The sequence below is a fragment of the Rhinoraja longicauda genome, chromosome 4, assembly GCF_053455715.1.
Source record: "Rhinoraja longicauda isolate Sanriku21f chromosome 4, sRhiLon1.1, whole genome shotgun sequence".
Lineage (NCBI taxonomy): Eukaryota > Metazoa > Chordata > Chondrichthyes > Rajiformes > Arhynchobatidae > Rhinoraja > Rhinoraja longicauda.
The window spans coordinates 425,392-441,234 of NC_135956.1; positions in this window are offsets into that span (position 1 = coordinate 425,392).

A 15,843-nucleotide genomic window follows, 5' to 3' on the forward strand; every position below is an offset into this window, starting at 1 on the left:
CGCCGACCACTTTCTCTGACCTAGTCTCATCTACCTGCTCTCAGACCATAACCCTCCAATCCCCTCCCATCCATATACCTATCCAATTTACTCTTAAATAATAAAATTGAGCCTGCCTCCACCACTTCCACCGGAAGCTCATTCCACACATTCACCACCCTCTGAGTAAAGAAGTTACCCCTCATGTTACCCCTAAACTTTTGTCCCTTAATTCTGAAGTTATGTCCCCTTGTTGGAATCTTCCCCACTCTCAAAGGGAAAAGCCTACCCATGTCAACTCTGTCCGTCCCTCTTAAAAATTTTAAAACCTCTATCAAGTCCCCCCTCAACCTTCTACGCTCCAAAGAATAAAGACCCAACCTGTTCAAACTCTCTCTGTAGCTTAAGTGCTGAAACCCAGGCAACATTCTAGTAAATCTCCTCTACCCTCTCCATTTTGTCGACATCCTTCCTATAATTTGGCGACCAGAACTGCACACCATACTCCAGATTCGGCCTCACCAATGCCCTGTACAATTTCAACATTACATCCCAACTTCTATACTCGATGCTCTGATTTATAAAGGCAAGCATACCAAATGCCTTCTTCACCACCCTATCCACATGAGATTCCACCTTCAGGGAACAATGCACAGTTATTCCCAGATCTCTCTATTCCACTGCATTCCTCAATTCCCTACCATTGTGGCGTGGCTGTGTTCTGCAGCTGCGGCTCACCGGCAGTCTCTCCGTTTTTTTTGTTGTGTTTTTTAGTCAATGTTGATGTTAAATGTACGTTTTGTTTTATTTTTAATTCTGTGTATGTAGGGGGGTGGTGGGGGGGTTGGGGGAAACCTTTTTTTAAATCTCCTCCTCAACGGAGATGCGACCTTTACTGTGTCGTATCTCCGTTCGCGCTACGGCCTAACATCGTGGAGTCGGCGGCCTCCAGCTGGGATCGACCTCGAAGACTCCGGTCGCAGGGCCTGGACTTACCATCTCGGAGGCTTCGGCCGTGGGCCCTGCAGACCGCAACATCTGGAGTTCGCAGGTCCCTGGCTGGCGACCGGCTTTTGGGAGCTCCAGCCATAGCAGCTTCGACCGCCCCGAAGCACGAGGCACGATCAACCCGCCCGCAGGCCCTTCATCACCCTGCGTGGCCTGGCCGCGGCACTTTACATCGCCCGGTGGGGGCTCAGGACTCTCATCGCCCTGCGTGGCTCGGCTGCGGCATTTTCCATCGCCCGGTGGGGGCTCAGAACTTTCATCGGCCTGCTCGGCTCGACCCTGGGACTTTCCATCGCCCGGTGGGGGCTTCAAGGGGTTGGGAGCCTCGATCGCCTCGTGGCGCCACGGGAGAAGAACGAGGAGGAGATAAGACTTTGCCTTCCATCACAGTGAGGGTATGCCTAGAGCAATCACTGTGATGGCTGTTTTGTGTAAAAAATTGTATCTGTGTGTCTTGTGTTCTTTAATGTCTACTGTCGGACCCTGACGTGAGAGGACGCTGGCGTTGATTATTCGCCGCTTTTCCGTCAGGATAGTTTGTCTGTTTGTCTGTTTGTTTCTATGTTAATTGTATTTGTAAAGCGCTTTGTGCATGTGTTAAGGCGCTATATAAAATAAATATATTATTATTATTATTATTATTTACCCTGTACGTCCTATTTTGATTTGTCCTACCAAAATGCAGCACCTCACACTTATCAGCATTAAACTCCATCTGCCATTTTTCAGCCCACCCTTCCAAAAGGCCCAAGTCTCTCTGTAGACTTTGAAAATCTACTTCATTATTAACTACACCACCTATCTTAGTATCATCTGCATACTTACTAATCCAATTTGCCACACCATCATCCAGATCATTAATGTAAATGACAAACAACAGTGGACCCAACACAGATCCTTGGGGTACTCCACTAGACATTGGCCTCCAACCTGACATACAGTTGTCAACCATTACCCTCTGGTATCTCCCATTCAGCCATTGTTGAATCCATCTTACAACCTCACTATTAATACCCAACGATTTAACCTTCTTAATCAACCTTCCATGTGGAACCTTGTCAAATGCCTTACTGAAGTCCATATAGACAACATCCACAGCCTTGCCCTTATCAATTTCCCTGGTAACCTCTTCAAAAAATTCAAGAAGATTAGTCAAACATGACCTTCCAGGCACAAATCCATGTTGACTGTTTCTAATCAGGCCTTGTTTATCCATGTGATTATATATATTGTCCCTAAGTATCTTTTCCATTAATTTTCCCACCACAGACGTCAAACTAACAGGTCTATAATTGCTAGGTTTACTTTTAGAACCTTTTTTAAACAAAGGCACAACATGCGCAATGCGCCAATCTTCCGGCACCATCCCCGTTTCTAATGACGTTTGAAATATTTCCGTCATAGCCCCTGCTATTTCTGCACTAACTTCCCTCAATGTCCTAGGGAATATCCTATCAGGACCTGGAGACTTATCCACTTTTATATTTTTCAAAAGTGTTCGTACCTCCTCTTCTTTGATCCTCATAATTTCCATCACTACTCTACTTGTTTCGCTTACCTCACATAGTTCAATATCCTTCTCCTCGGTGAATACCGAAGAAAAAAAATTGTTTAATATCTCCCCCATTTCTTCCGGCTCAGCACATAGCTGTCCACTCTGACTCTCTAGTGGACCAATTTTATCCCTCGCTATCCTTTTGCTATTGACATATCTGTAGAACCCCTTGGGGTTTACTTTTACATTACTTGCCAAAGCAACCTCGTATCTTTTTTTCGCTTTTCTAATTTCCTTCTTAAGATTCCTTTTACATTCTTTATATTCCTCAAGAACCTCATTTACTCCCTGCCGCTTATATTTATTGTATATTTCCCTCTTTTTCCGAACCAAGTGTCTAATTTCCCTGGAAAACCACGGCTCTTTCAAATTATTATTCTTTCCTTTCCACCGAACAGGGACATAAAGACTCTGTACTCTCAAAATTTCACCTTTAAATATCCTCCATTTCTCTATTATATCCTTTTCATAAAACAAAATGTCCCATTTCACTCCTTTTAAATCCTTTCTCATCTCCTCAAAATTAGCCTTTCTCCAATCCAAAATCTCAACCCTTGGTCCAGATTTGACCTTCTCCATAATTATATTGAAACTAATGGCATTGTGATCACTAGACCCAAAGTGCTCCTCAACACATACCTCCGTCACCTGACCCGTCTCATTTCCTAACAGGAGGTCCAACACTGCCCCTTCTCTGGTAGGTACCTCTACGTATTGCTGCAAAAAACTATCCTGCACACATTTTACAAACTCCAAACCATCCAGCCCTTTAACAGAATGTGATTCCCAGTCTATGTACGGAAAATTGAAATCACCCACAATCACTACTCTGTGCTTACTACTAATATCTGCTATCTCCTTACATATTTGCTCTTCCAATTCTCGTTCCCTATTTGGCGGTCTATAATACACCCCTATAAGTGCTGCTAAGCCTTTCTCATTTCTGAGTTCCACCCAAACAGCCTCCCTAATCGTGCAGAATGCACAAATCATTACTTATTAATTCATGACACCGAATAAAAGTCATTTTACCATATTTACCATAAATAAACAAAATGCAAAATGAACAATAAAATGTGTCCATTTTTACTTGGTCTGAGGATAGACCCTGTCATACTCTGGGGATTTGTTCCAATATTTCTAACACTTTCTCTTTCCGGATACAGAAAAGCTCCAGACTGACAGTGTACCCCTCCGTAGTTCTTCATCCTCCACATTCACATCCATGGTGACTACCAATGAGAAGTCTTCACTTACAACCTCACTTGTATCCCCTGTCTCCACGCATCGATCACCCCTTTGGTCTCGGAGGACCTTCTCTTTCCTTCGCAAATCTCGTGTTTTTAATCTACTTAAGGGGTATCGGCTGTATTTATTTCTATCAGTAACAACCTCAGATGCTTCTTATTGCAATTACTGATTGGATGTTACCATCAGAATCATTTTGAACAATGCTGTCTGTGTGCCTGTCTGTGTCCTGAATCTCCCAAAGCAAAGGATCAGTTTTCAACATGGTGTGCTGTTGGACCAAGCAGAGAATGCAGAGTTGCGACAGTATTTTAGAGGTGTCCAGATCAGCATGTCAATTGTGTTTTCTTATTCTACACAGATATTCATGCAATGTAGATATAAAGTTGTGAGTGATTAGTGACAAACCATGATAGGAGCATGAGCAGTCTGATTTCATTTGACTATAACTTTATTATGTTTACCATTTTTAACAAAGTTGCTCCCCTGTCATTTGTCTATCACCGTTACATGGTTTACAGACCAGTCACTTCAAACCTCTGAGTACAATTATGGAGGATAGGCATTCTGCAGTGTTGGGTCTCGTTTCCACTTGTACATAGCTTAACAATGTTGAGATCGTTTTTTGTCAGGAGCAATTGACTTCGCTTTTCCGCCTTGGTGCAAATATTGACGGAAAAGATGACACACGGTTTATGGCATCAAAGAGCCCTGGTGAAGCTGGAACAATTGGAAATTAAGGAGCAAATCCTACATTGGGTGGAGTGGTGGTTGTTGAATGTTTTTAATTTAATTAAATTTAAAATTGTTGAAAACATTAGCACCGCAGTGGTGCTTGTTTCCGACGGGCACGGTGACAGACGCCCCACACATCTCTGTCCTCCATACAGCTGGCCAGCTCCTCTGTTGTCTCTACATATGCGTCTTCCGTCAACGTCTTCAGCATGGTCTTGTTTGGTGGTCCCGGGTTCCGTCTCCCATGGGTGGGTTCCCACAGCACAACCTTGTTTGCTGGTGTTTCTGGATGGCGGTGGCAATGACCAACGAGCCTCATCCTTCTCCACCTGATCTCCCCATAGAGCTGGACGTTGGTGGTGTGGTCTCTCGTAAATTGTAAAAAACCTTTATTGTCACTACACAAAGTACAGCGAAATTAAAGCAGTCCAGATGATGCAATCACACACAGCAGACAGTACAACGGATAAACCTTTATCCATAAGCTAAACCGAATCTACTGAATTAAACAAACTGACCTCTAATACAATATAGACAAAACAATTACAATACGGTCGAGGCAGTGTACAGTGCAATCAAGACAGCAAGTTATTGCACAGCAATGAGAGCTAACATATTGCAAGTGCCGTTTTAAAAAAATAAAAAATAAAAGAAATAATGTAATTAAATATAAGGTGCGGTCGGTTGTAACATGTAATAAGTTTAGCAAATGTTAACAATATAAGTGCAGTAGAATGTAAACTTGTATTAAATTGAGGCTTATGTTTTCTGACAAGTAACTGACAGTGTTCCGATCAGTTCCGTTCCTTCCCTTCAGTTTTATGTGAGTGTCTGGCAGTGTTCAGCTCACGTATGACACTGGGGTAGAAACTGTTCTTGAGTCTATTAGTCCGTGATGTAATGGACCTGAACCGTCTACCAGAGGGCAGCAGTTGGAGCAGCTGATGACCAGGGTGGGAAGGATCCCTCAGGATGTTGGCTGCTCTGCTGAGGCAGCGGAGGGAGTAAAGTTCCTCTAGAGAGGGCAGTGGGCAACCAATGATTTTCTTTGCAGAGTTGATGACCCTCTGAAGGGCTTTCTTGTTTGTCTCTGAGCTGCTGGTGTACCACATAGAAATACAGTACGTCAGCACATTCTCAATGGTGCAACGGTAGAAAGTCACTAGCAGCTGCTCTTGCAGGTTGTTCTTCCTGAGGATCCTCAGAAAGTAGAGCCGCTGCTGTGCCTTTTTGACTGCCGCTATGGTGTTTGTGGTCCAGGAGAGATCCTCAGCAATATGCGTGCCCAGGAACTTGAAGGCAGGGACCCTTTCCACACAAACCCCGCTGATATGCAGTGGTGTGTAGCCCGTATTGTGTCTTCGGAAGTCTATTATGAGTTCTTTTGTCTTGGAAGGATTCAGAGCCAGATTGTTTTCCGCACACCATCCTATCAGTTTTTGGACTTCATCTCTGTAGGCTGTCTCGTCATCTCCTGAGACGAGTCCAACCACAGTCGTGTCATCCGCAAACTTGATGATGGCGTTGGTAGGATGAGTGGGGGTGCAGTCATGGGTGTAAAGGGCGTAGAGAAGAGGGCTCAACACGCATCCTTGTGGGCAGCCGGTGCTGATTGTGAGAGTGGAGGATGTGTGAGGGCCTAATCTGACCATCTGGGGCCGATTGGTCAGGAAGTCCTTAATCCAGTTACAGATAGATTGGGAGAGTCCTAAATCAGTTAGTTTAGAAACCAGTCTGTCCGTGATGACCGTGTTAAATGCTGAACTATAATCTATGAAGAGCATCCTCACGTAACTGCCCTGCCGCTCAAGATGGGTCAGTGCGGTGTGTAGGGCAGTAGTAATGGCGTCCTCTGTAGACCTGTTTGATCTGTAAGCGAATTGGTGTGGGTCGATAGTGGCTGAGAGGCTGGCTTTGATGTGCTGCTGGACCAGCTTCTCAAAGCACTTCATAATGACTGGGGTTAGTGCAACAGGACGGTAGTCGTTGAGATCACGGATGACTGGTTTCTTTGGCAGTGGGATTATTGTTGCGGATTTCAGGCAGGATGGGATGATGGCTTTGGACAGGGACAGGTTGAAGATCTTCGTGAAGACCACTGAGAGCTGGTCTGCACATTCTTTCAACACCCTTCCCGTCACTCCATCCGGGCCTGCAGCCTTCCTTGTGTTGACAGCCCTGAGCACACGCCTCACCTCATGCTCCTGTACCATGAGCGTGTGGCTGTTGAAGGCAGGTGTAGATGGTGTAACTAACTTTGCCGCTCTCACCTCAAAGCGGGCAAAGAAGCCATTAAGTTCCTCTGCCATCGAGGCGTTTGCATCAGCGATCTTGTAGTTGCTGGTTTTGTAATTTGTGAGGTGCTGGATTCCCTGCCAAAGTCGTCGTGGGTCCTTGTGAGTGAAGTGGTCCTCAATCTCCTTTTTGTGTTTTCCTTTTGCTCTTTTGATGGCTCTCTTAAGGTTGGCTCTAGCCACGCTGTAGAGGGCTTTGTCCTTGGACCTAAAGGCAGCATTACGATCCTTTAAGATAGTTCTGACCTCCTTTGTCATCCAGGGTTTCTGGTTTGAGTGCACCCGGATGCATTTGTCGACAGTGACAATGTCAACACAGTTCTTAATGTAACAGAGTACTGTTGATGTGTACTCCTCCAAATCCTGGTCCTCAAAAATGTCCCAATTAGTCCTTTCAAAGCAATCCTGAAGCTGCGAGGATGCTCCTTCAGGCCACATTTTAACCATTTTGATGGCAGGGGGGGCTTTCCTTCTTAAGGGGGTGTATGCTGGGGTTAGAAGTATGGATAGGTGGTCTGATTGTCCCAAGTGAGGTAGCGATGTTGTCCTGTAGCCACTCTTGATGTTTGAATAGGCTTTGTCCAAAGTATTTTTCCCCCTGGTTGCACATTTAATGTGTTGATGAAATTTCGGGAGAACTGCTTTTAAGTCTGCGTGGTTGAAATCACCGGCTATAATATGGACAGCCTCGGGATAAGTCTTCTGTTGAGAGTTTATGGCGTTTAGTAGGTAGCCTTGAGCTGTGCTAGCATTAGCGTCCGGTGGAATGTAAACAGCTGTAACAGTTATAGCGGTAAACTCCCGAGGAAGGTAAAAGGGCCTGCATTTGACCATTAGGTATTCCAGATCAGGAGAACAATGGCTGTCTACGATGTTGGTATTAGTACACCAGTCGTTGTGTACGTAGATGCAAACCCCACCGCCCTTGGTCTTACCAGAGTCTTTGTTTCTGTCCCAACGGAACGCTGTGCGGTCTGCTAGTTCCATGGCGGCATCGGGTGTGAGCGAGTTTAACCAGTCTCTGTTATTAGTAGGATACAGCAGTCTTTTATGAGGTTGTTCGTGGAAATCTGTAGCTGTAATTCGTCCATTTTGTTGATGATGGATCTGGCGTTAGTAAGAAATACGCTGGGAAGAGATGGTTTATGCGGTTGTTTCTTTAGTCTAGCAAGTAGACCCGACCGGCATCCCTGCTTTTGTTTCCTGTATCTCCTCCTCCTTCGACGTTCGCCAAGGTCGAAAACAATCCACGGAGAGCCCGGTGTTCTGGCAATCTCCTCCGGTATGTTGTGTGATTGCAGAAATTCGCTTGTAATTCCTTGGTTGCTTCATTGTCCTTTATTTAAAATATTTAAAATATCTGGTCGACTATAGCTGTAGCTGTAATTACAGCTGTAACTGTTATTCGCCCAACAGAACTCAACATTAACAAGTAGACAAAACAAACAAAACAAATAGCACCGAGCTGGAGAGCTTAAAGCCGCTGCATCTGAGCGCGCCGCCATCTTGTCCAACTGACATTTAACTTTTCTGAGCATTCGGGTGTAGATACCATCGAGAGACTTGGACAGTGCTCCAGTCAGAGACCATGCCTCACACCCGTACAATAATATTGTCTCTACAGTTGCATGGAAGAATCTCAGTTTGAGACCCTTAGACATCTGAGACGTCCAGATTTTCCCCATGTTATTGAGGGTTTTCCATGCGAGCGCTTTCCGGACCATGATGTCATTCTCCGAGCTCTGCATCCTCACTCCCAGGTACTTGAAGTCCTCCACTTTCTTGAGAGATGCACCGCCACTGGTCTTAAGAGGCTCATGGTCGCCACCGTTGAACGCCATGTACTCCGTCTTCTTGGCATTGAGATGGAGGCCCATTTTCTCACACTCCATCTCCACCCTGCCGAGCAGCTCCTGTGCCTCCTCAATTTGGTCTGACAGCAGGATGATGTCATCAGTGAAGTTGAGGTCTGACATGTTGACTGCCCCGATTCTTCTCGAACGCCTTGGGGTGATTGTGAAGCCGAGGTCCTCGTGTTCCTTGAGCGCCTGCCTCATTGCATAATCAAGGAGAATGACAAAGAGGAAGGTTGCCAGCGTGTCTCCCTGTAACACCCCCGCCAGGATTTCAAACACTTTGCTCTGGCCATCCGGGGTAACAACCTTGGCCGTGGTGCCCAAGTGCATATCCTCAATGGCTCTCAGGAGACGAGGGGGGGATACCATAAGCTTTCAAAATCCTCATCATTTTGTATTGATGAATCGAGCCAAATACCTTCTTGAGGTCAATGAAGGTTAGGACGGCTGGCAAGTTGTTATTCTTCACCTCCGCAATGATTCTTCGGAGGGAAAGGATCTGTGACCGTGTTCCTCTTCTCTCTGAAGCCGTTCTGATTGTAACGTAGCTTTGGGTCGATAGCAGCCCTAATCGGGTTGAGAATCAGGGGGTTGTAGACCTTGGCCAAGACACATGTCAGGCTGATGCCACAACAGTTGTCAGTCTTGTTCAGGCTCCCAGATTTGGGGGCGGGGATGATGTTGGATTGTGACCATTGTGTTGGCTTGTCATTCGTCATTAGCGCTGTGTTGCAGAACTTGAGCATGATGCCGTTGAGCTCACAGTTTTTCAACACCTCTGGAGGGATGGTATCAGGGCCTGGACTCTTCCCTTGCTTCAGCGAGGTCTTCACTTTTCGCAGCTCCTCCAGGTAAAGGGGCCGTGGTGAATCTGTACATCCATGAGGACAGTCTCAATCCCCTCATCTTCCTCAGTGACAGTTGGAGGTGATCCTGCTACTGATCTCGTTCACGACCCTCCAAGCCTCGCTATACCGCTTGCCATCGTTGACAGCCTCTACTCCCTCTATCATTCTCTCAATCTCCTCCTTCAGTTTGTCGTACACCTCAAAGAGTTGGGATTTGGCTGCAGGTCCTGCTTGAGCTGCTCATTCCTGCTCCTAGTATAGGCCTCTAGGAATTCCGTGCTGCAACAACTTCCGGGTGCTCAGAGATGCGACTTCTCTTCACACACTTCACTTTGGGTAGACTTTTCATTGCTTCAGAGTTGGCCTCTATGAACCGTTCGTAGCGAGCCATAGCATTTTCTCTTGCCTCAGCTCCTCCCCTCTCTTCCGCTTTCTCTTCTCGTTTCTCCTCCACCAGCATCTGGAAGCGGTTCACCACCTCTACTGTGTATTGGGTCTGTAGATCTGGTCGAGGGGAAAATAACTTCCAGTCCACTTTCTCCTTGGGGCCTGTAGATTTAGGCTGCCTCAGGCTAAGCATCATTCACATTGTTACCACTCGGTGATCCGAGCTCACGGTCTCAAAATTGCTGTAGGCTTCAGCGTCCATGACACTGTTGCGCCATTTGCGTCACACCGTGATGTAATCTAGCTGGCGCTTTTCTTCTGTGCATCAGTCCCGATGTGTCCACAGCTTTCCTCGTCGCTTCCTGGACATGGTGTTGACTGCCCGGAGACTATACTCCTGGAGAGAGCTGGCTAGGAGTTGACCATTCCGGTTAGTGACACCAGTAACAGACATCCTCCGGTCCAAGGCGGGCATTAAAGTCCCCAAGCACAGCCAGAAAATTGTGCTCAGGTACTCGCGCCATCGCAACTTGGAGGACAGAGTAGAATTGTTCCACCTCAGCCTCAGGGCTGCTGTTGTGAGGGGAGTAGCATACTTTGACAGTGGTGACAGGGTTACTACTAAACTCAGCAATAAGGACTCGAGGACTGACAGAGTGGACAACCTGTAGCGCGTTCCTTGCTCTCCCACTCAACAGCAGACCCACTCCTCCCTGAGCAGAGTTGTTTATAGGACCTCTCCACGCTGACGATGTGATGAGGTCCATGCCACCCGCTTTGTCAAACTTGATCTTCACGTCTTGGTGGAAAAGACGATGCTCTTGAATGCCCAGGATGTCAACCCTGCATCTCCGACTCCACGCTGCCATCTCGGTAGACCTTGACTCTTCACGAATAGTTAAAGCGTTGACAGTTGAAAACATCAATAACTTCTTGCACTTAAGAAGGGGTGCAGCCGCCTTAGGCTTGAAGTTGGACTGATCCCTCCCCAGGTGTGCCCAGGGTTTAAAGACCATTTCAATCCCAGTACAGAATTGCAGGTACTAGTCTGGCATATCTACCTTCAGACAGTTCATCAGTGAATTTGCTTCCAAGTTAGAAATCGCAATGTTCTCTGATAATTGTGAAATATTCAATTCTATTTGTTTATAGCATAAACCTGAACAATACTACAACCATGTGGGAGAAATGACAACAATGAGAGAAATGAGAGAAACTTAACCATCTACCATTCAACAAATAGCATTCCCATCAGTGTGTTTCCCAGCTTCAACATCTTGTAGGTCTCCATTAACAAGAAGCTCAACTGGAGCAGCCATGTGGAGACTCTGGCTCCCACAGCCTGCAGCAATTGATCATTTCATAATGTCTCAAAGCATTTCCACCACGTGCAAGGTACAAATCAAGAAGGTGTCGGAAGGAACTGCAGATGCTGGGTTAAACTGAAGATAGACACAAAAAGCTGGAATAATTTAGCGGCTCAGTCGGTATCTCTGGAGAAAAGGGATAGGTGGTAATATTTTGGGTCGAGGCCCTTCACAAACCTCAGACTCGGACAAATCAAGAATGTGTTGGAATACTATTCACTAGCCTCGATGACTACATCTCCATCTCCATGTCCATTCCTCAAAGCAAAATCTGCTTGATAGACATTCTCCTCCACCATCTGCATCATATACTGCCTCCACCACGAGCTCATTATGGGTGCAGTGTGTACCGGCTACAAAATGTCACTGGCAAGACGACTCCAACTGCAGGAGAGAGATCCACTGCTAAGGAGGAGAATGACAACAGGCCACCACCTGCTGTTCACCGTGGCTAAGAGAACGCCACCACCTGCTGTTCATCTTAAATTAGACACCATCTGAACTTGAAACTATTTTGCCATTCCTTCATTATCAAAAATGTGAAATCCCATTCCCAATAGCACTGGTGGTACCATCAGCAGACCTACTGTAGGCATTCATGAAAGCTGCTCACCACCAGGTGACAGTTAGGGGTGGACATTGCCAACAATTGCCATATCCCATAAATCAGCAAAAGAAACAAGTGTAATATTTCTCTCCATGCTGACTTGAAGGTTCTTTAAGGGTACTGCACCAGTGGTGCAAATTCATCTTTTGATGTTTTGCATCAAAACGCAGACTATTTCTGATTTGATCACTTCTGGCTGTCTGCCCTCCACAGCCTCCAACCTTATCAGTCCCCAGGCCGCACAGACCCCAAAACCTTCTCCCCAAAATCAGTCGATAGTCGAACTCCTGTGATCGAGACGGTGAGATCAAGAAACGGAAGGGAGATGTCGGAGATGGTCCAAGTGAATTTGAGTGCAGGATGGAAATTGGTAGTGAAGTTAATGAAGTCCGTGAGTTCTGGTGCAGGAGCAAAGTGCAGGAGATAGCCCTGATGCAATCATCAATGTAGCAGAGATAGAGTTCGGGGATCGGACCAGCATACGTGAACTACTTGTTTGACATATCCTACAAAGAGGCAGGCATTGCTGGGGCCCATATGAGTGCCAATGGCTATGCCTTGGATTTGGAGGTTGCGGGAGGAATCGAAGGAGAATTTGTTGAGAGTAAGTTCCGCCAGGCGGAGGTGAGTGTTGGGAGAGGGAAATTGGCTGGTTCTGTGGACAAGGAAGAAACTGAAGGGTTTAACGCCTTCCTGGTGGGGTCGGAGGTGTAGAGTAATTGAACATCTATAGTAAAGTTGAGGGAGCGGGGGTGCCTGAAAAACGGAAGTCATTGAAGTTTAAAAAAGGGCATGTGTGGTGTCTTGGAGGTTGGGAGGGATTGGACCAGGGGGAATAGGATGGAGTCGAGGTATGTGGAAATGAATTCAGTGGGGCAGAAGCAGGCAGAAACAAAGGGTTTGCCAGGGCAGTTCTGTTAATAGATTTTGGTGAGAAGGTTTTGGGGTCTGTGTGGCCTGGGGAATGATAAGGTTGGAGGCTGTGGAGGGCAGACAGCCGGAAGTGATCAAATCAGAAATAGTCTGCGTGGCCTGGTGCTCATCTTTGGGGTCATGGTCCAAGGATAAGTAGGAGGAGGTGTCGAGAGCTGAGACCCTCCTCCACCCTAGTTCTCCGACTAGTTTCACTGTCCTTATGATTGTATGCCTTGTCATCTTCCCCTCAGGTAACAAGGAACCATTCTACATTTCCTTTGCTTCATCTGCTTTGATCTGTCGTTTTCACACCTTACCCTCCCATTTCACTGGACTCACTCTCCGCTAACTCTCAGTCTGAACAAGGGTCTCGACCCGAAACGTCAACCATTCCTCTCCAGAGATGCTGCCTGTCCGGCTCAGTTACTCCAGCATTTTGTGTCAAAATTTAACTGATAATTTAGCGGGTATTGTTTGTTTACATTGCATCGGCGAATCCGTAGGAATGTAATCATTTCCATTATTTCCACAGAGACACATTAGACTGGAAATACTGGAATTCTGAGCAAATAAAAACAAAAGTGCTGGAGGTACTCAGCTGGTCTGGCAACATCTGTGGAGGGATCCCAACCATTCTTCAGAACGAAACATTGTCCTTTTCTCTTCACAGATGCTGCCATGCCTGCTGAGTTCCACCAGCACTTTTCTTTTGCTCCTTATTCCATAATTGTTTGGCCATATCTTGAAAAATATTTTCTGTCTAAAACGAATTGCCTACCATATGAAAATTCGTACTACAATGTGTTTCCCGGGAATAAGCGGCAGCACATTGGTGAGCCCTTGGAACAGCGCGTTGCACTTCTCACTGAATTTAGATAAATTGCAGGTCAGTAAATATAGTAGGTTGGCAAGAGGAGTGAGCCAGATGATTGGGCGTATATACGACGAATGTCAATGAGACCATCACCGATGTGATATCACACTAGGGAAATTCAGGAAGAATAGCAATGTTTCAGGCCGTTTGGGTGCCACTGTTCCGAAGTGCTGAACACGGTGGATGCAGTTTGGAAGTCGGAAGATTGCATCCGGATTTGTTCGTCGTGCATTTCACTTATTGGAATGTCACATGGCTTCATTTAATTGATCGTATGTTCTGCGCTCCGATTCGGAAAGGGTTACAGAGGGAATTCAGCAAAGGTCGCGTGCAGATGATGGACACAAAATGCTGGTAGTGTAAGAAAATAACTGCAGATGCTGGTACAAATCGAAGGCATTTATTCACAAAATGCTGGAGTAACTCAGCAGGTCAGGCAGCATCTCAGGAGTCACAAAATGCTGGAGTAACTCAGCAGGTCAGGCAGCCTCTCAGGAGTCACAAAATGCTGGAGTAACTCAGCATCACATAGAAAATAGGTGCAGGAGTAGGCCATTCGAGCCTGCACCGCCATTCAATATGATCATGGCTGATCATCCAGCTCAGTAACCTATACCTGCCTTCTCTCCATACCCCCTGATCCCTTTAGCCACAAGGGCCACATCTAACTCCCTCTTAAATATAGCCAATGAACTGGCCTCAACTACCTTCTGTGGCAGAGAATTCCACAGACTCACCACTCTCTGTGTGAAGAAATGTTTTCTCATCTCGGTCCTTATCCTTAGGCTGTGACCCCTGGTTCACAAAATGCCTGACCTGCTGAGTTACAGAGGGAATTTTGTGAATAGACACAAAATGCTGGAGTGACTCAGCGGGATAGGCAGCATCTTTGGAGAGAAGGAATGGGTGACGTTTCGGGTCGAGACCCTTCTTCAGTCTGCAGAAAGGTCTCGACCCGAAACATCACCCATTCCCTCTCTCCAGACATGCTGCCTGTACCGTTCAATGGTCGCGCTCGGTTTCACGAACGAGGAACACTGCCCTCTTGAGTACTGTTTCCAGAAAGCAGAGAAGCATAATCACTACTGCATTAAAGGAAATGTAGAATGGTTCCTCTAATATATTTCCATCGATCATTGTCGGTGCTGAGGATATCCTGAGTTTATGAATGCATGTGTAAACATTTTGGAAAGAATTTTTTTGTAAATTAGCGCTTGTTTATCAGCAATTGTTTAATATATAGAACTTAAAGCACATCACGGCCACGAAGGACCCTGTACAGTCAAATGTTTTTTTTCCATATCTGATACCTTTGTGGCTACCACGATCTTAATGTTATTCTTTTATCAAGTATCTATAAATGGCTCGATTATAATCATATACTGTATTGTTCTGCTGACTGGTTAGCACGCAACAAAAGCTTTTCACTGTACCTTGGTACACATGACAACAAAATGGATAAGTGTTTTATTTTGGACGGGGTCTATCAAGTACAAAAGCAGAAATACTGGAAGAAGTGAACGATGCCGCCTTTTCATGTGCTCCAGAGACGCTGCCTGACCCTCAGGTTTTTCCCCCCAAAAAATGAACTTTATTCAGAATAATGATGATAATAATAATAATATATTCCTTTATTTGTCCCACACCGGGGAAATTTGCAAATAAAATATATATACAAAACCAAATGTGCAAAAAATGTTCATACATTTTCATTGTCAATGTATTCAATAGTGTCATACTCAGTAGTGTTTGCACTTATCTTTGGTGCTGCCTGACCCACTGAGTTATTCCAGCACTCTGTGTCTTGTCTCCAACAAGGGATTGCAGGTGCTGGTTTACAAAAGAAGACAGAGTGCTGGAATAGCTGTGTGTAAAAAAGAAACCATTTAACATTTTGTGCCAGCGACCCCTCCTCAGCACTTGGTTGAGGGGGGGGGTCAGATTTCTACATCTACAGTTTTAATTCTATTCCATTTAATGCAACATCACCCAGTAACAATAGTACATCGTCCAATAACTCCTGCACATCGACGATACCAAATATGAAATTGGTGATCGTTTCGCTGAACACTTGTGCTCGGTGCGCCTGGGCCCACGGAATCACCTGGTAACAAACCATTTCAACTCCCCATCCCATTCCTCATCTACTGCATCTGGCGTTCCTGATGTG